Genomic DNA, 21,362 nt, shown 5'->3' on the forward strand with positions numbered 1-21,362 from the left:
TCAATAACCAATACTCATCACTAAACTAGTCAATAATAACCATAACTCTGCTACCAGAAAACTGATCCAGCGGCGCACCAACAACAGATACTCCAATACCATATATTCACCTGGGCCCATCAAACACACTTACACTCAAAGTCACCTAGTTAGCTGCTGGAGGGCTTTGTTTATTCCATGGATTGATCAGTACTGCAATAATTTGTATTTCACCCTATTTATTATCACTGATCAATAAGTTCTTTCCATTTGGTCGATGAACCAAGTTAGTTGGAACTAGTTGATGGGGACGATGCACTTAACCTATTTTGCAAATAATTCATCTATAATAATAAACACAGACTCTAGAAGTTTTCAAAACCTTTATCTAAAGTTTAAATGTGAGTGAACCATTCAAATACACCACGGACACCATCAAGCATTAGGGAGGAAGAATCAATCAATTCAAATACTCTCATGCTTCAATAGATTGACGATGCTCAGAAAGGAGAGGATAGAGGCAGTAGTACATCAGGAAATAATACGAATTTTATAGTTACCACAGATGGTGTGAAGACCAACCCCCTGGCCAAAGGGCTGGTAAGGGTCCCCGGGAAAGATCAGGGACAAAGACTTCAGAACAGGAATCAGGACAGGATAGTGAACCTCTCTAGACCGCCAAACACGTCGCACCCCTCTCCGACACGCTCTTCCTCCTCGAGATTTTTCCGCGATCTTCTTCCTAATCAATTGGTAATTTTGTATTAAATCTTCTTCAGCATCATCAATAACTCAGACAGCATCTTCCTTCTCAGCATTCTCTCAGGATCACGCACACCCAAATATCTAAACTACCTTAGTTATGCCTTTTGGGATTCATGTATCAACCCCTAATGTTTCAATATCGTAAAAATATGAACTCTGATTGGACAGGCAAGGGGTGTCTTGGTCATCTCACTATGATGGCATAGCACTTTCTTTGTTCCCAAATCCATCCCCTTATTATTATGCATTTTATTTTTTTTCCCACCCAAGTTTACTCATAGTTGATACAATTTTATCAATAATGTTCATATGACTTTAGCCACTGCAGTTTCGACATCCGAGTTTCCAGGGTTTACCAGTTGATGGCCTTGAATGTGGTCCAATCATGGAATCATTCTTCCAGGGGAAATAGCGGTCACACATGCGCAAAAGGCTGTCTTTCAATCACTCGGGTTGTGGCAAGAAGGCCCAAAATACAAACTAATAACAGGTGAAGAGAGAAAATATTAATTCAAGAAATAAATGATTTCACTGTATACCACCTACATCTACTCTATTCCCCTTTATTTATTTAACCCCTTCGATGCTCATGACAGAGCGGTTCCGTCATGAGCATCGGTTGGGCTGTGCTTATGACGGAACCGCTCCGTCATGAGCACAGCCCCTGGGGGAAGCGCTGGCGCTCCCCCCCTGGGGGCTCGATTTTGTGACCAATTGGGGGGTTGGCAGCAGAAGAGTTTCCGCTGCCACCCCCGAGCTCCCCCACGCTTCCCCATGACGTCAGTGCGCACAGCGCGCGCCGACGTCATCAGGAAGCGTTGGACGCGCTGGAATTCATTTCTTCCAGCGCGCCCAACGGAGAAGGTAGGTGTTTGGCTCCGGTGTTGCGGGGGGGGGGGGGGAATTGGGATGCCTTGAGGCATCGGGGGAGAGTATTTCCTCTCCCCTGATGTCTCAATGCTGGGCATTCCTGCTTCACGATCGCGCACAGCGTCGCGATCGTGGAGCAGGGATGCCCCACTAGACACCAGGGATGTGTTGTACTGTGTTAGGAAGCGACCCCTTGGGCAAGGGTCGCTTCCTGGGGGCGAATATTCATGTTAAGACTTTTCTGCCCCCCCCTGGGGGCAGAACGGTCTCATAATTAGCCGTTTCTGCTCCCAGGGGGGGGAGGGGCAGAAAAGCCCACTAGACACCAGGGATGTCTTTTCTAGGTTTAGGAAGTGACCCCTTGAGCAAGGGTCGCTTCCTGGGGGCGAAAAATTTAATTCAGACTTTTCTGTCCCCCCCGGGGGCAGATCGGTCGCATAAGTCGCCGTTTCTGCTCCCAGGGGGGGGGGCAGAAACGCCCACTAGACACCAGGGATGTCTTATCTAGTTTTAGGAAGTGACCCCTTGGGCAAGGGTCACTTCCTGCGGGCCAAAAATTTAATTCAGACTTTTGTGTCCCCCCCGGGGGCAGATCGGTCGCATAAGTCGCAGTTTCTGCTCCCAGGGGGGGCAGAAAGTCCCACTAGACACCAGGGATGTCTTTTCTAGTTTTAGGAAGCGACCCCTTGGGCAAGGGTCGCTTCCTGGGGGCTAAAAATATATTTAAGACTTTTCTGCCCCCCCTGGGGGCAGATCGGTTGATTATGTAGCCGTTTCTGCTCCCAGGGGGTGCAGAAAAGGCCACTAGACACCAGGGATGTTATTTTTTGAGTAAAGGAAGCGACCCCTTGGGCAAGGGTCGCTTCCTGCGGGCCCAATTATTTATCAAGACTTTTCCGCCCCCCCTGGGGGCAGATCGGTCTTGTGTGTAGCCGTTTCTGGTCCCAGGGGGGGGCAGAAAAGCCCACTAGACACCAGGGAATTAGTTTAAATAAAAATGGAAGTGACCCCTTGGGCAAGGGTTGCTTCCAGCGGGCAATCTTTCATAATATGTATTTGGACCCCCCGCCCCTGGACAGATTAGCCTGGTTTTTTTCCTGCTGTTTTCTGCCCCACCTGGCACACAACCCGATTGACCATTTGGGTAGTTACATAGCATATTATAATGTTTGTTATATTTTTTGTGATTTGCAATTGTAATGTTTTTTTTTTTTTTTTTTTTGTTCTAGGTGAAGGCTTTTGCTCTTTCCAGTTTGCGGTTTCGTTACTGGTGGTTCTGCTGTTTGTGTAGTTTGGTAAGAGACTTTTTTTTTTTTACAATGTAAATGTGTTTGATTTCTCTGCATGAATTTTTTTTGCAAATGGTGTAATAATAGCAGTATGTTTGGTTTTTTGAGTGTCAAAAACTGTTTGCATTGGTGCTCGATGTGTATTTTGTTGTCTTGTGAGTAATTTGTTTTTTTTTCTTCTTTCTAGTTGGATATCATTGGTTTTTGTTGTGTCACTGCAGAGTAGGTTCTGGTGAGTGCAGCTGTCTCTTGTAATTGAGTGTATAGTTTTTGAGTACATTGATCTTTGTGATAAAGGTACACATTTCTTTACTTACTTGGTTTGCACATTGTTGGTTGTTGTTGACTTGTTTGTGCAGTCTTCTATCTTAGTAAGTATAATGGCTAGCCGAAGGATTACTGCTCAGCAGGTTGTTGGTTTGCTGTTTAAGTCTTCCTCTGACCATGGTTCAGAGACTGACTCTGCATCTGAGGGAGAGGAGGCAGGGGACGATTCTGGCAGTGAGTTTTCTCTCCATATGGAGTCATCGGATGATGAAGATACTTTTAGTGCGGATGAAGTGCCTGTGTTAGAGGAGGAGACTGATGTGCCGATAGTGTGGCAAGAGGCATCTGGGCTGCAGCCTGGGGCTGCAAGGCTTCCCGTTGGTGTAGTGCGGCAAGAGGCTTCTGGGCTGTAGCCTGCGGCTGCAAGGCTTCCCGTTGGTGTAGTGCGGCAAGAGGCATCTGGGCTGCAGGCTGGGGCTGCAAGGCTTCCCTTTGAAAGTGATGACCTCTGGGTTGTGCCTGGCATGGTGCAGCCGGCATTGCCAGACTTTACTGGTGTTCCAGGGTGTAGAGTGAATACTGAAAACTTTTTGCCAATAAATTTTTTTCAGTTGTTTATGGACGATGTGTTTTTAGCAGAGATTGTTGAGCAGACTAATTTGTATGCCGAACAGTTTTTGAGGGACAACAGTGCCAGTCTTAAGCCACACTCTAGAGCTACCCGGTGGACTCCCACAAATCTTGAAGAGATGAAGAAGTTCTTGGGTTTAACTTTTTTGATGGGCTTGCTAAGGAAGCCATCAATGTCTTCATATTGGTCTACTAGTCCCTTGATGGCAACTGCTATTTTTCCGGCAGTCATGAGTCGTGACAGGTATTTGCTTCTGCTTCGGATGATGCCTTTTGTTGATAATGGTTTAGCGTTGCCACGAGATCACCCTGAGTGACCGTCTTTTTAAGATTAGGCCTGTTCTTGATCACTTTGTTGATCGATTTTCTGAGATCTATGCTCCTGGGAAAGAAATTGCAGTGGATGAGTCTTAGGTGTTGTTCAAGGGCTGCTTGGTTTTTAGGCAATACATTCCTAGTAAGAGGGCACGCTATGGAATTAAGCTGTATATGCTGTGTGACAGTAGGGCTGGATATGTCTCTAATTTCAGGGTGTACACCGGTAAGGAATCCAGGATTAACCCCCCTGGTTGTCCGTCCACTTTTGGAGTGACTGAGAAAATTGTTTGGGACCTTGGTAGAGGATTTTTTAACAAAGGCCCCCATTTATATGTAGATAACTTCTACACTGGTGTGCGGTTGTTCAGGGAATTGGCCAAAGTGGACACTGTTGCTTGTGGTACAATCCGCTCTAACCGTAAAGGTTTCCCAAAAGAACATGTTTGTCAAAAGCTTGTGCGGGGACAGTGCAGTGCGTTGCGAGGAGCTTCTTGCTGTGAAGTTTTCAGACAGGAGAGATGTCTACATTCTGACTACCATCCATGATGAAAGCACTGCACCTGTGAGTGTTTGGTGTCAGGTCGCTGAAGCGCGCAAACCTGTGTGCATTTTAGACTATAATAGGCACATGGGTGGTGTTGACAGAGTAGATCAGAGGTTGGAACCTTACGCTGCTCTTCGTAAGGCTTACATTTGGTACAAGAAGTTGGCTATCCATCTTTTCCACTTGGCAATGTTTAATGCTTTTGTTGTGTTCCAGGATTCTTGCCCTGAGTCAAAGATGGCTTTTGCTAAGTTTCAGGAGTCTGTAATAGGCAGCCTTGTTGTAGTGGAACAGGCAAGTGTTCCTAGAGTAGGAGTGGTGGAGGATGTTGCTAGATTGAGAGATCGCCACTTTCCTGAACACATTCCTCCCACCCCCTCAAAAGATTTTCCCAGTAGGAGATGTAGAGTCTGTTGGCGAAGAGGTACGCGGAAGGAGATTCGTATGTACTGCCCCGACTGTCCTTCTAAACCTGGGCTGTGTGTCCCTGCTTGTTTTAGAGCGTACCACACGCAAAAGAATTTTTGGGAGCATTTATGAGTGGTAAAGTGAACTGCCTGGTCTGTATTCTTTGGAAAATTTGATTCTGTTTCAAGGTTGGCGTTAGTGCAATGTATTTAGTTGCTGATTTTGTGTTTGTAGATTTGTATCTATTTGCGATTTGTTTGTGTTTTTATTTTTTTCTAAAAAAATCCTAAATGTGATGGCGGTGTGTGTAGGCTGGCACTTGGCTGTTGGTGTGTGTGGACTGGCACTTGGTTGGTGGTGTGTGTGGAATGGTGCTTGGCTGGCGGTGTGCGTGGACTGGTACTTGGATAGCGGTGTGCGTGGACTGGCGGTGTGCGTGGACTGGTCCTCGGCTGGTGGTGTGCGTGGACTGGAGCTTGGCTGGCGGAGTGCGTGGAATGGTGCTTGGCTGGCAGTGTGCGTGGACTGGTACTTGGCTGGCGGTGTGCGTGGACTGGTGGTGTGTGCCGACTGGTGCTTGGCTGGTGGTGTGCGTGGATTGGCGATTGGCTGCCGGTGTGCCTGGACTGGTACTTGGCTGGCGGTGTGCGTGGACTGGCGGTGTGCGTGGACTGGTCCTCGGCTGGTGGTGTGCGTGGACTGGAGCTTGGCTGGCGCTGTGCGTGGAATGGTGCTTGGCTGGCAGTGTGCGTGGGCTGGTACTTGGCTGGCGGTGTGCGTGGACTGGTGGTGTGTGCGGACTGGTGCTTGGCTGGTGGTGTCCGTGGACTGGAGCTTGGCTGGCGGTGTGCGTGGATTGACGATTGGCTGCCGGTGTGCCTGGACTGGCGATTGGCTGGCGGTGTGCCTGGACTAGCGCTTGGCTAGCGGTGTGCGTGGACTGGTGTTTGGCTAGCGGTGTGCGTGGACTGGCGCTCTGCTAGCGGTGTGTGTGGACTGGCGCTCGGCTGGCTGTGTGTGAGTAGTGACTTTCTGCTGGTCACTACACACACTGCTAGCTGAGTGCCACTCCACGCAATCCATCAGCCTGTGTAGTTGCTGTGTCAAGATTGTGGGCGTGTGAAAGTGATGGGCCCTTGAATGGCGCTGTGTGCTGGTGTGAGTTTTGTTATGTGATGGGCCCGCGGCTGGCGGTGTGAATGGTTTTGTATGTCTCACACGTATGAAAGGTGTATGAATGGCCTGTAAAGAGGTTTGTGCCTTGTCGTGGCTTTGCAGCTCACGAGCTGAGTCAATGGTTCAGTTTCTCGCCCTTTCAATTATTAACAGTGCATTTCATTTTTGTGAAATCACTTGCTAATACAATTGTATCTACTGAACCATCACTCACCCTCATGCCAAATTCAACCAGTATGTGTGTGTGCTTGAGGATTAGATGGCTGTGCAGTCATATTTGTTTTTCTGAAGCAGGGTGTACCTTGTCCCTTTTTGTGAATTTTGTAATGTGTTGCTTTTGTGCCTGGTGGTGTGAATGGATTTGGGAGAAAGGGGGTGGTGATGGACAGAGTTTCTGAATGATGCAGAATACTCTTACCAAGTCAAGAGATCATGGTTTTAATCCATCACCGTTTTTTAGCTCACTGCACCATCCCAGCTCAGAACCTGGCTACATGCAAATTAGTCTGTACCTGTCCCAGTGCATGATGGGAACAGGGCAAACCAAACTACCAAGCCAATTCTTATACTGGGAAGGAAACAAGCTTCCGGGGACCGGTTTCTGGCATCACAGCCTTCGTCGGCCCGGCTTGCCTGAATCCTGATGGTGCAATGAGCAAGGGACTCACGTCTGAGCATACCCTCCCACACTGAGTGTGGATAAAATCGATTTGGGAGAAAGGGGGTGGTGATGGACAGAGTTTCTGAATGATGCAGAATACTCTTACCAAGTCAAGAGATCATGGTTTTAATCCATCACCGTTTTTTAGCTCACTGCACCATCCCAGCTCAGAACCTGGCTACATGCAAATTAGTCTGTACCTGTCCCAGTGCATGATGGGAACAGGGCAAACCAAACTACCAAGCCAATTCTTATACTGGGAAGGAAACAAGCTTCCGGGGACCGGTTTCTGGCATCACAGCCTTCGTCGGCCCGGCTTGCCTGAATCCTGATGGTGCAATGAGCAAGGGACTCACGTCTGAGCATACCCTCCCACACTGAGTGTGGATAAAATCGATTTGGGAGAAAGGGGGTGGTGATGGACAGAGTTTCTGAATGATGCAGAATACTCTTACCATGTCAAGAGATCATGGTTTTAATCCATCACCGTTTTTTAGCTCACTGCACCATCCCAGCTCAGAACCTGGCTACATGCAAATTAGTCTGTACCTGTCCCAGTGCATGATGGGAGCAGGGCAAACCAAACTACCAAGCCAATTCTTATACTGGGAAGGAAACAAGCTTCCGGGGACCGGTTTCTGGCATCACAGCCTTCGTCGGCCCGGCTTGCCTGAATCCTGATGGTGCAATGAGCAAGGGACTCACGTCTGAGCATACCCTCCCACACTGAGTGTGGATAAAATCGATTTGGGAGAAAGGGGGTGGTGATGGACAGAGTTTCTGAATGATGCAGAATACTCTTACCAAGTCAAGAGATGGTGTGAATGGTCTTGTTTGTATCACGTATGAAAGGTGTGTGAATGGCCTGTAAAGTGGTTGGTGCCTTGACGTGGCTTTACAGCTCACGAGCTGCGAGTCATTGGTTTGGTTTTTTGTGCATTTAATTATTGACAGTGCATTTCATTTTTGTGAAATCTCTTGTTAATAAAAATACACTGAACCATGACTTGCCCTCGTGCCAAATCCAACCAGTATGTGTGTGTGTTTGAGGAATAGATGGTTGTGCAGGAATCTTTGTCTTTAGTTTCTCTGCCAAGGTGTACTTTCCATGTAAGAATAACCCACCAACTGTAGATATTGTCGAAAACCCATGGGAGTTCATGGTGATGTCTCTCTTGTGAATTCAAAAAGTTTTTTTATCCCCAATGTCCTGCAAACCTCAAAATGTCTGCCACATTTTCATTGCAATATTGTTCCAAAATTCTCACGCTGTAGGAATGAAGCAATAGTTATGTCTAAACAATCTGGTTTTGCAAGGGGGGTCACTTGGGTTTTTGGCCCGGTGCTCGGTGGCCATCTAGGGAAACCTAGACACCCGGAGGCTTCCAGGGAGGTATGGCTTGCGTGGATCCCCCAACGTTTCCTTACCCAGAATCCCCTGCAAACCTCAATTTTAGCTGAAAAAAATCCCTTTTTTCACACATTTTGGTGTGGGAAAGTTGTGGCATCACCGGGCTCACACAAATTTTCCACCACCCAGTGTTCCCCCAGGTCTCCCAGTAAAAATGGTGCCTCACTTGTGTGGGAGGCCCAAGTACCCGCGGCAGGCAAGGGCCCAAAACGTAGTGAGGCGAAATCAACATTGCCTATCCAAAAAATGTTTGGGCCCTTGCCTGCCGCGGGTACTTGGTGGGAAATTTGTGTGAGCCCGGTGATGCCACAACTTTCCCACACCAAAATGTGTGAAAAAAGTGATTTTTTTCAGCTAAAATTGAGGTTTGCAGGGGATTCTGGGTAAGGAAACTTTGGGGGATCCACGCAAGCCATACCTCCCTGGAAGCCGCCGGGTGTCTAGTTTTCAGAAATGTATGGGTTTGGTTGGTTTCCCTATGTGCCGGCAGAGTTAGGGTTCAAAAACTACAGCTATGCACTTTGCCAAAAAAGGGTCATTTTTCACTGCAAAATTGAGGTGTGACCACGTTGTGTTTTGTGCCGTTTCCTGTCGCGGGCACAAGGCCGACCCGCACAAGTGATGTACCATTTTTCTCGTAGGACTTTGGGGAACACGGGGTGGGTGGAAATTTGTGGATCCACGCAGATTCCAGAACTGTCCATCACAGAAATGTGGGGGAAAAGTGTTTTGTCAATTTTTTAGGTTTGCAAGGGATTCTGGGTAACAGACCCTGGTGGGAGGCACTCAAGTCACCCCATCCTGGATTCCCCTGGGTGTCTAGTTTTCAAAAATATATAGGTTTGCTAGGTTTCCCTAGGTGCCGTCAGAGCTAGGGTTAAAAAACTACAGCTAGTCACTTTGCCAAAAAAGGGTCATTTTTCACTTCAAAATTGAGGTGTGACCATGTTGCGTTTTTCGCCGTTTCCTGTCGCGGGCACTAGGCCGACCCGCACAAGTGATGTACCATTTTTCTCGTAGGACTTTGGGGAACACGGGGTGGGTGGAAATTTGTGGATCCACGCAGATTCCAGAACTTTCCATCACAGAAATGTGGGGGGAAAAGTGGGGTTTTTTTTTGCCAATTTTTAGGTTTGCAAGGGATTCTGGGTAACAGATCATGGTGGGAGGCAGTCAAGTCACCCCATCCTGGATTCCCCTGGGTGTCTACCTTTCAAAAATGTATAGGTTTGCTAGGTTTCCCTAGGTGACGGCAAAGCTAGGGTTAAAAAACTACAGCTAGACTCTTCGCAAAAAATGTGTACATTTTCATTGTGAAAATGTGGTGTGTTCACGTTAGGTTTTGAGCCACTTCCTGTCGTGGGCACTATGCCTACCCACACAAGTGAGGTACCATTTTTATCGGGAGACTTAGAGTAGTTCAGATTTGTAAAGCAACTGTTATTACCTATTGATTTGTGATGCATTTCTCCATTCCAAATGAAAGACATTGTGTAAAAAAAAAGTCAATTTGAAAAATGACCAATAATTCTCATGCTAGTATGAGAATTCCCAATTTCGAAAATGCGCAAATATGCACTGTTTCTAAACTCTGTAATTTGTTCCCATTTCAGAAATACATAGGTGTCTTTCATAACGATTTTTCCATGTATACATTTTCCCACAATAATTGCTATATACCCGGAACATAATAAAAAACCATTACAAAATGCTGCTCAGTTTTTTACTCTGGGTTCGTTGGGCTCTTGGTGAACCTACAAGTCCTATATATCCCCACAACCAGGAAGGTCCAGCGGATGTAACGGTACATTGCTTTCAAAGTGATGTCATAATTAGAAGAAGTTACAGGTGAAAACGTTGACACAAAAGGCTGCTTTTTTCAACTAATTTTCAATTTTTCCTATATTTAACTGTTAGTTTCTATAAAGAAAACTTGATAGATCTACACAAATGACCCCTTGCTGAATTCAGAATGTTGTCTACTTTTCAAAAATGTATAGCTTTCCAGGATCCATTATTGCTTTTGTACCCATTTCTACCATTAACTGGTAGGAGGTTGGAAGCACAAAAAATAGCAAAAATAGGGTATGTCTAGCGGAGAGTGCAACGTATAAGGAGAGGGGGTGCCCACGTAAATGGGATCACAAATGGGGGAAGTGGAACAAGTATAGAGGCAACATCTGTGTTTCTCCGGCAATCGAACTTAGGAAGGAGAGACAAATACTAAGGGAAGGAGCTACACTGAACCAGCAAAATCCTGAGTGAAGGGTCCCAAGAGGCCGTCTGTAGGGGGGAAACAGGGTGAAAATGAACAGGGTATCCTGGCGGGTGTCACGGGGGACGCTCCCGATACGAGGAACTGTAATAATGTTCGCTGTAGGGGTGGTAAGAGGCGCAGAGAAATGGATGGTAAGGCAATAGTATACATTTTCGCATTGTCAAATGTATTTGTTATGCTCGCTGTCTTGGTTATTAATAAAAAGTATTTTTTTTTAAATAAAAAAAATAGGGTATGTCCCAGAAAAATGCCAAAACTGTGTAAAAAATGTTGGAATTCTGACAAAAATCTGTCATTCCCTAAAAGCTGGAGAAATGGTGATTTCAGCACCACAAACCCTTTTTTGATACCATTTGCAGAGAAAAACCCAGACGCTTTCATTTGCAGCCAGTTTTTCCCATTTTTCACAAAAAAAACAAAATGTTGCTGTATTTTGACCAATTTCTGGGAACCCTCTAGGAGAATCCACAAACCCTGGGTACCTTTAGAATCCCCATGATGTTGGAAGAAAAGGACGCAAATTTGGCATGGATACCTAATGTGGTCAAAAAGTTACAGGGGCCTAAGCGCGCACTACCCCAAATAGCCAAAAAAGGCTTAGCACAGGAGGGGAAAAGGCCTAGCAGCGAAGGGGTTAATACTTTCCCTGTATTAGCTCTTAGTAAATAAAGCGTTTTCTAAAGAGCAAAGCAGGTGCCATGCAGGTGTGTCTTGAAGACGCCATGTTAGTGCATTTTGCTCATGCACGAGAAATTCCCTCCAGAGCTTGTTAAACGTCACATCACGTAGATATAATTGACGCATGCGCAGTAAAGTTCTCCCTGTTAGAGCCGCGCTTTTAGTCAGCTATCCGTATTAATGGTTAGAAAACACATAGGCAAGCTTCTCTGTCTTATTTATGTAGCTGTAAGGTGCAAGGATTAATCACGAAACATAATTAATAATTCATGTTAATAAGTTAAACGAGTGAATTGAATTCGAGTAAGTCTCACATAAACGAGTCCTTGCTCCATCAACATCATGGCCTAGCCCTACAGTATTACAATGAAAATGCCCCGCACCCAATCCATCCTCTAGAGGACAATGCGTATTGAACAGAAATACTTGTTGTTTCGATTCCCAGAAGCGCAGCGTTACCGCGGGTGCCAGGAGACTCAACACTTGTTGAGGGTGCGCAACCAGATTCATTTAGCCCGATCATGCAACGGTTGATATTTCTTTGCAAAGCAGAGCAGCAATTTAACTTGAGGTGCTATTACAAGGACTGCACACACACTACTAACAGTAAGTCGCAGAAGATTTGTGGTTACTTTCACCTTTAGATTGTGCTAACTTCTGGACAACCAGTATCCCATCCTAGTCACCAAAATAATGTACTGATAATCGCACACCCTTAGTGAGTAATTATTTAAGACTGTGACAAGAGTCAAAACTCACCACAAATGAAAGATCGATTTTTTTGAAGAAATATGTTATTTATAGTGGTTAAATAGGTAAATTGTTGTCACACACACACAAATGATAGAGCAAACAAAACAAAGATGTTGTGACTTTGGTGAGGAAATGTGACAAAAGTGCTTATAAGATTTAAACAAAAATAGACAAATTCAGATGCACAGAAATATATACAAGATGTATGTTCATCTCTTTTTATGTACACGGGTTCTAACAACACCTTTGAAATGCCTTCCTCTTAGTAGAAGGGTGAAGAGACTCGGGGAACAGACAGAAAATGAAGCGTTGACATTTTGACACAAAGGTGTGCCTGGTGAAATGAGTTTTTCATACATATAGGTCGTATGCACTGTGGATAAAATCCCTCCATATATGTAGGATATGTGACCCCTCCTTTCCCACATGACATTCAGACATTTAGTCATTTAACAACTGCACTGCCATGGCCTCAGCAATTGTTTAATACATCAATGTTGACCTCGTCCATCTATGTAATGTAACATGCGATTTGGACCTCTTCAGGGTAATATTTTTGTTAAGACTTTCACACGAACAATGTTTAAATATCTCTAGTTACGTGGTTTATACAAATCAAGACTAAATGTGGATTCCTTTGGTCATATCACTGTCTAACCACTGTGTACATACACAACGACTTAATTGCATTTGTTTATAACGTTCTGTTGAATATGAGAATATTCATTCATCTATGTAACGTAAACATGTGTTTTCGCTCAATGAAATGTTATTAAGATATGCACCTTATTAATACTACCCATTACCTCAAGCTTCTACTGAGTGTGAACAATTATGCCACTATACAGATACATGACAACACAATTAATTGCAATTGTTCGTACCATTTTGTGTCTTTAGAGTATGAGATATTCCCAGCACTTAATTTAAAAGAAACTATTTCCAAAAACTGGTTTGCATGGTTCATCATGCTCTATACTTATTTCAGTAAAAATACGCCCAAACTCGATCAGTTCATACTTAGAAGACACGCGTCCACGCCCTGATGTGTTAGCAATCTTCAGTCTTTGACAACCTCTCAGCATGCACGCTTGTGACTGGAACAGTTGCTCTCTTGGTGAGGTCGTGAATCTCGTTTTCTAAATCTTTTCTCCACCCTGCGGGTAGCTCGAGTTTGCATAATTCCACAGGAGGGGAGTATGATTTTTTGTAACCCTCTTTTACCAACTGGATCACCTAAGTGTCTGTTACATCTGCTTCCCAGTATGTTATAAAGAAAGTTATCCGACCTCCACATGGTTCTCCACAGACCTCAAGGACTCCAAAAAATCTCGCCGAACTCTAGAGAAAGCCTGGCGCCAAGAACGGACTGCGGAAAACCTCGAGGCCCTTAAGACCGCCACACGCAAACACCACCAGCTCATCCGCATCGCCAAGAGAACGGCCTTCAGAGACCGCATAGACAACAACGCACACAACAGCAAGGAGCTCTTCAGCATCGTGAAGGAACTCTCCAACCCAAGCTCCAACTCCAACGACATCCCCCCCCTCACAGGACCTCTGCGACTCCCTCGCGGCCTTCTTCCACCGCAAGATCGCCGACATACACGACAGCTTCGCAAACCAGACGCCTCCACCAGCCGCAGAACCAACGCCCCCCACTGCCCTCCTCAGTCGCTGGACCCCCGTCAACACCGAAGACGTCACCCAGATCATGAACACCATCCACTCCGGCTCTGCATCCGACCCCTGCCCTCACCACATCTTCAACAAAGCAGACACCATCATCGCACCCCACCTCCGAGACATCATCAACAGCTCCTTTGAATCTGCCACCTTCCCTGAGAGTTGGAAACCCGCTGAAATCAACGCCCTCCTTAAGAAGCCGACAGCAGACCCCAAGGACCTCAAGAATTTCCGGCCCATCTCCCTGCTCCCCTCGCCGGCGAAGGTCACCGAGAAAGCAGTCAACAAGCAACTGACCAACTTCCTCAAAACCAACGGCTCCCTCGACCCGTCCCAGTCTGGCTTCCGCAACAACCACAGCACCGAGACCGCCCTCATCGCCGCCAAAGAAGACATCAGAACCCTGCTCAACAACGGAGAAACCGCAGCCCTCATCCTCCTAGATCTCCCAGCTGCCTTCGACACGGTCTGCCACCGCACCCTAAAAACACGTCTCCACAACACAGAGATCCAGGGAAAGGCCTTGGACTTGATCTGCTCCTTCCTCACCGACAGAACCCAGAGAGTCCGCCTACCCCCGTTCCACTCAGAGGCCACCAAGATCATCTGCGGCGTACCCCAAGGCTCATCACTCAGCCTGACACTCTTCAACATCTACATGAGCCCCTTCCCCGACATCGTCCGCGCACATGACCTCAACATCATCTCTTACGCCGACGACACCCAGCTGATCCTCTCCCTGACCAGAGACCCAGTCACCGCCAAACCCAACTTCCAAGAAGGAATGAGGGCCGTCGCCGAATGGATGAAGATCAGCCGCCTGAAACTGAACACAGACAAGACGGAGGTCCTCATCCTTGGACCATCCCCCTCCGCCTGGAACGACTCCTGGTGGCCCGCCGCCCTGGGCACAGCACTGACACCCACCGACCACGCACGCAACCTAGGTTTCGTCCTGGACTCATCGCTCACTATGACCAAGCAAGTCAACGCCATCTCCTCCTCCTGCTTCAACACCCTCCGCATGCTACGAAAGATTTTCAAATGGATCCCCACGGAAACAAGAAGGACTGTCACCCAAGCCCTCGTCACAAGCCGGCTCGACTATGGCAACGCACTCTATACAGGGACAACGGCCAAGCTACAGAAAAGACTGCAACGCATACAGAATGCCTCGCACGCCTCATCCTGGACATCCCCCGCCACAGCCACATAACCGCCCACCTGAGAGACCTGCACTGGCTCCCCATCAGCAAGAGGATCACGTTCAAGCTCCTCACCCACACACACAAAGCGCTCCACAACGCCGGACCCGAATACCTCAACAAACGCCTCTCGTTCTACGCCCCGACTCGCCAACTCCGCTCAGCCAGCCTCACCCTCGCCACCGTACCACGCACCAGAAGAACAACAACAGGCGGCAGATCCTTCTCCTACCTCGCCGCCAAGACCTGGAACTCCCTCCCCACCTACCTCTGACTGACCCAAGACCTTCTCACCTTCAGGAGACACCTCAAAACCTGGCTGTTCGAGCAGTAGCAGCACCCCCCCCACCCTCAGCGCCTTGAAACCCTCGCGGGTGAGTAGTGCGCTCTATAAATGTACTGATTGATTGATTGACTTCCCTTGGATAGTCATGCTGAAATGTTTGTTGGAGCTGCAGATGTTACAGGATTCTGGTGCTGGGGATCTTGAAAGAGCATGCCACGGCCACATCCTCTTCCTCAAAAGGGCTGACCAGAAACCATTCCCAAAGATGAACCTCAAAAACTTGGCAGAAACCAAATACTCTCCCTCTAAACAAAGACTTCACCAGGATCAGCAGCTTATGGTCCTCTGCCGATGTCCAACATATTCTCCAGCTGTGAACCCATTTACCTAGAAACGCTGAAAGGGAGATGAGAGAGTAGGGCCTTCGGAGGGGTACCGGCTTTCAAGATTCTCATCCAGACATAACTTTGAGCTGAAATGATTGAACCAGCAGCTGATGCGATCGTCGAAAGTGTGTCAAATGTGAGGTCTGAAGACCTGACTTCCTGTTCCATTTCCAACAATCTAGAAGAAGCATCTACCCTCCATCCCGGAGTTCTGCCAAAATGTGGAAATCATGTAAGAAATACTGGACAGTGTACAATGTATAGGAACCCACTCAAATTAAAAAGTTAATTGCCGAATAAGCATGTTTATTCGCTCCCTCCAACTTTTTATCCATTTGAACTGGGGGGGGGGGGGGGGGGTATGCTCTGAGAATATGGTGCCACTAGAAGCTAGACCAGCCATCTAAGAATGAACTTTCACAGCTGTTGGAAATTCATCAGCAAATTGCTGTAGAGGAGATTTCCTGAACAGAAATCTAGGAAAACCAGTCCGTTCCACGTCAGACCATTCCCTAAATAGAAGTCAGTGAACGGCGTTACGGATTGGCAGACTCTTAGGTTATTTTCTCCTATATTGATTTAAAAAAATCACCATCATCTACCTCTGCACCAGTATCAGACAAGGAAAGGCACTCACGGATATGTTTCAGAACTTCTTTTAAATCTGAACCCTAAATGTAGCGGCCTCTGAGCTCCTCATCTTCAGACTTGTCAGGGTCAGCAGAGTTTGAAGGTTTAGGGACCTTTGGAGGAGGCCAGCCCTCTCTAGCTACAAAGGCTGCCTCCATGTCTTTATTAATAATCTGCTGCAAGACTTCCCAATCGCGAGAAGGGCTGCTCCCTGCTGTAGCCTCATGGTCTTTTGCTGCTGGGGAGCCCTGATTGTCTGAATTGGATGCTCACTTACCCTCCATAGCTTTCACCAGGCCCTATGGAGGAAGTGCAGTTCTTTAAATACAGCAGAAACTACTTGCCAAGCAGCACCACTTACAAACCAATCAAGAAAACGTATAAATGAGCAGCATAGGTGCCGGCACTGACACTAATATCACAGTGGTCACAGAGAATCTTATAAACAATGGTAGGTGCTACTCCTTTAAAAAAAAAAAAATTATGTGATCAGCTTCCTCGGTGGTTAGAAGCGCACCACATAACCATGTGGCCTGTGAAAACCTGATGCTGCCTTCCGTCAGCCCAACAGGGAGGTAGAAGTTAAGAACCCCACCAATGGACGCACCAAGAAGTGAGCCGGTGGGGGAAAATGTTGTATCAGCCAACTGCTTCCAGTACTCTTTGCAGTGGAAGAGGCAACATAAGTAAACGTAGATGCTGCCTCTTCGATCGCCCAGCGGGGGAGGCAGCACACCGTAACAAGCAGCAGTCAAACAGCTGTTGATGCAGGCCGATACTATGCACTAAAGCAAGTGTGCATGAAACTGAATGCAAATGTATATAAAAATGAATAGACCACTGTCAGGAGGGATAAACATCCGTCGAGTATATAGAACGAAAAAAACAAGAAGTTGTGTCACAACTCCACCCATATGGGAGCATCAATGGACATTTCCTGTGACCTACTTTGGTAAGTTTTTTATTGGAGATGTAAATTCGGTTTGTGAGCCAGAAGAGCTACTTTTGTTAGGACTGTGGCGGAAAAGACGATTAAGGTAGGTAATGATGCAGTAGGTTTTGCTTGGTGCGGGCTGGCAGCATGATGAGCCAAGAGAAGTCAATGAGGATCGGATGATGTGATCATATTTCTTCAGGACATGGCTGAAGTGTGCTGTGGCATGCCCTTCAGTGTGGAGTACGGGAGGCCGTGAAGAATGGCAAGTCCACCATCCAGATGCAACTGTAAGATGGCTTGAACAGCAGTTCTGAAGTTGCTTTCTGGTAGAAATGGTTCGACCTTCTTTTGAAGAGGGAACTGGTACCAAGCAGACTGCTTTTTGGCAATGTATACTTTGAGGGTGAGGTTGGTATCCAGGATAAATACAAGAGACTTGGCATTCAGGTAAAGTTGGGGTTCAAAGCCATGATGGTTTATGTCATAGAGGCCGATTTATCTTTTATTATTAACACATTCTCTAGAAATATTTTTCTGAACCATAAATATGAAAGTATTGTATTTGTGGAACCTTAAGTACAATTGTACCTCTCAAGTTATGAGGGAAGAGACATAGAATAAAGTAACTAGGGAGAAGCAAGGGGAGTAGTTTTCCCACGAAGAAACAGATGCATCCAAATATTGCAAATAGGTGTACTTTGAAATCCCTTTCTCTGGGAAACCAGCCACAGCAACTTCTGAAACATGAGGCTATCCATTTGACATGGTTGTTAGTGGATACATATTCATGCCTTCATATTTGTAGACAATTGCACCAAAAAAGCTCTCTAACGAGCCGGGATTCCCTCATGGATGAGATCATCGAATGTTGTATATTAGTTGTCTAACTAGGCTCTTGTACAGTAAATCATGAATGACCAGAGTGGCAACGGTGGGCTGCATCACCAGCACTTACGGCAACGCTTCCAGGCTATGCTATTCAGCATCAGCATGGATAACTCATCACTCAAACTTCTGAATTAAATAGAAGAATTGATATGAACTAAAATCATTTCAATTTTGAAATTGTATCTAATCACATTTCAAGTCTGTTAAAGTCTTAACATAGTGCATCCCCTGGATAATAAAGAGTGTCTTTTCTCAGGTGAAGAGCAACTTATATTGAGACTTTAAAACATGTTGATCCAGCTCTCAGGGCAGAACTCTCCAATCTACTCGGTTATCAAAATAATGGCTCCAAAGTTGTCCGTAAATATTCAGATGACAATAGAGTGACACAATTCCAAATTTCATCTCTTAAAAGTCTTTTCAAATTTTAGATTGGCCAATTACACATGGTTTAGCCTCATTCTGTTGCTATCTTATGTGCTTTCAGTCCCATGAGGAAGTGCTATGAAGAAAATTCGAATGGATTCCGCTGCATTTTTGAACTTTTCTCGGTGTCCATTGGTATCAATCACTGAGTTTACCTTTTATCTCAGTATAGCTGTGCTTGTGTTTCTGATTGAGCAGTGGTCTTTAAACTGGCCCATATGACATAACCAGATTCGGTCAAAACCATTTGCAACTGGTCAACTGCAATTTCCACCAGAGAGAGAGAGAGAAATGAATTCCTTGAAAGTGTGCTGGTGCACCAGTATTTTTCCCTTAAAGACAGAGATCCTATTCTCGGCCTATTAGAACTCTATGATACCGTTCGATGTCCATTGTATACGGTGACAAAGCTGGGAAGGCAATTCAGATGTTTGTTTGATAATTCTGAAAAGTACATTTGTAGTACCTAACATTTCGTGCCCTACCAGAAGATGGTGGGTTGGAGAAAGGTCTGAATCTGAAGACAGCGAAAGGACTATTAAATATGAATTATAAAAGTAAAAAGTCAGATTTTACATTCTTATGCAAGAGTAACTCAGCACCTGTTATCTCAACAAGTACTAGGGTGAAGTCAAAGCAGACATTCACCATTCGTCTGTCAGAAGCATCCAATCTGCCCCACACTGTATTCCACTACTCAGCTAATCACAGCCTGGATTTAACTGGAAATGTCATGCAAGGTCCATGGAATATTACTTGGACAAGGCACATGACCAAGACCAGTATCACTTTCATTTGTCTTGCTGGGGTGCAGTTTCATGACACCCCACCGCCTCCAGAAACTCCATCTACGCCATTCAAGTCCATGATGCTCTGTTCAGTCATCTTCTGTTTCTGTCCAGGAAGTCGAGGGAGATCGCCTTGTCTGGGATCAGGATACCCTCATTCACAGCTTTCACTTCCCCTGAATCCGATGCTGGGATCATTTCAAACCTTTGCACCAACTGCCGATTTAAGGAAACACATGGGGAAATAAAACGACTGAGTTTAGTAGAGCCTCACATATACTGCAGAGTTTACAGAAAATACAAAATGCTGGCGTTTGATCTGTTTCTACTAGATCAGAACTTGGCAAACAAAGGAACTGGTGGAGCACAGAGAAAATATAGTAAATTGCCCACGATAACAGAATTTGGACACCTGGACTGTAGTCTCCTCCCCGGTCTTTGCCCTTTCAACATTTCAGGAATGTGTAGGATTATCTTCCAATATGGCAATATTTATGGTTCCAGAGTTGCTCCCGCTCCTCTGGGAACTTCTTGATGCTAGAATATGGCATGACACAAACCAAAAACAATAGAAAGAAAAATCTGCTATTTACGGAAATAAAAAAATAAAAAAAACTGTTGAAAATGACAAACTACATGAAATTTACAGTACTTCCCATGTTGAAAACAAAATGAGGACAGACCTGTAGATTAAAATGTAAAAACAATAATGTTACACAGTTTCTATATATGTGACATCCTCCATTCGCTGATGAACAACCACACTCCACTGCTGCACCTAAACACACCCTTGACCCTAGGCTACACCTCTCCTTCATAAAGAAAAGCGAGATCCTCTCCTCGCAAAAAAGAGCACATTTCAAACCCTCTGACCTCAGTAAGTATTGTACCATATACCCTCCTCTCATTGTACAAAATATTCGAAAGGGCAGTATCTTCAAGATCACCTGGACACAGCCAACCACAACCAACCTCTACAATAGCAATGGGCTCTGCGTATCTTTTTTGTGTGTATCAGGGCTTCTATTTAAGTGGTCATGATGTTCTCTGCATACGAGATAATGACCACTGATCATCATTGATCTGTTGAATGTATTTGACATGGCGGATGACTATCCACCTGAACAATGTTCATAGAACAACGTTCATGGAAATCCAACGATCCGTATTTGCAAGTTTCATTGCATTTACTGTAGGACACACCCAAATTGTGCAAGAAGCAACCTTTCGATTCCCTCACTGTATTCCAGTCACATGTGACTGCACATCTTCCTCCATGATCTTTACTCACTACACAAAGTCCCTGGGAATTGGACTGCATCTGTATGCTGATGACCTCATGGCATGCTCAACATCTGTAGCCTCAATGGAATGCATCCATGTTCTCAGCATATTTCCAATGCAACCTAACAAAGACCTCGTTCATGCTGCTCTTCAAAGATGAACGCAATGTAGGCGCTTTGATCTTGTTTAAGGACAACAGCTTTTCACTTGGTCTTGATCAGATCACTGGTTCCCTATGTAGACAGGTCACCTATAATCCAATCCAACCCGCTGCCAATTTACTCTTTCATTAAAACCCTTTTTCTGCAGTGTTTTCATTTTCTAAAATGTCTTCAAGTAATCTTCTTATCTATTTTTGCTACCATATCTACAAAATAGATCCAGGTCTCCTTTTCCTCTTCCACATTGAAAAATAAAATCCAAAGCACCTGGTAACAATCCATGCTGCTCAGGAAAAGCCCCCCGCTTCCTGGTTGCAATCTAGTGTCTTGTGATAGTTTTTTGCTCATGCTAACTTAGCTTAACGGATGTGCCTGTTGCTTAGCGTTAGACATGTTGAAGGATGGCGGTGCTGTCCAAACTAGTTTGCTCAGTCGAAACTGTTTACATTTTTGTCACTTGTAAAAAACATGCATTATTTATCTTGAATTCTGATGGGCACCTACTTGCGCTCTCTGAGAATTGATCATGTAAGCGATACTTAGAACTGTGCGTAGAAAAGTATAAATTTGAGACTTCACTTCTCTTGGGGAGCTTGGCCCCATTGCTGATATATGGGAAACCACTGCATCTATAGTTTCTGTGATTTCACAGATATCT

General features: G+C 45.6%; 1 protein-coding gene across 2 annotated transcripts in view; it reads right to left on the bottom strand.

Moving 5' to 3' along the window:
* Positions 1–12,063: 12,063 nt before the first annotated feature.
* LOC146859368 (sterol 26-hydroxylase, mitochondrial-like) overlaps positions 12,064–21,362 on the bottom strand; it is a 142,864-nt gene continuing 133,565 nt past the window's right edge. For both annotated transcript variants that reach the window (XR_014980096.1, XR_014980095.1), the window contains exon 9: positions 12,064–19,475. The gene's annotated coding sequence lies outside the window, so the exon portion shown is untranslated. The remainder of the gene's footprint in view (positions 19,476–21,362) is intronic.

Source organism: Triturus cristatus, chromosome 3_2 (genome assembly GCF_964204655.1).
Source record: "Triturus cristatus chromosome 3_2, aTriCri1.1, whole genome shotgun sequence".
NCBI lineage: Eukaryota > Metazoa > Chordata > Amphibia > Caudata > Salamandridae > Triturus > Triturus cristatus.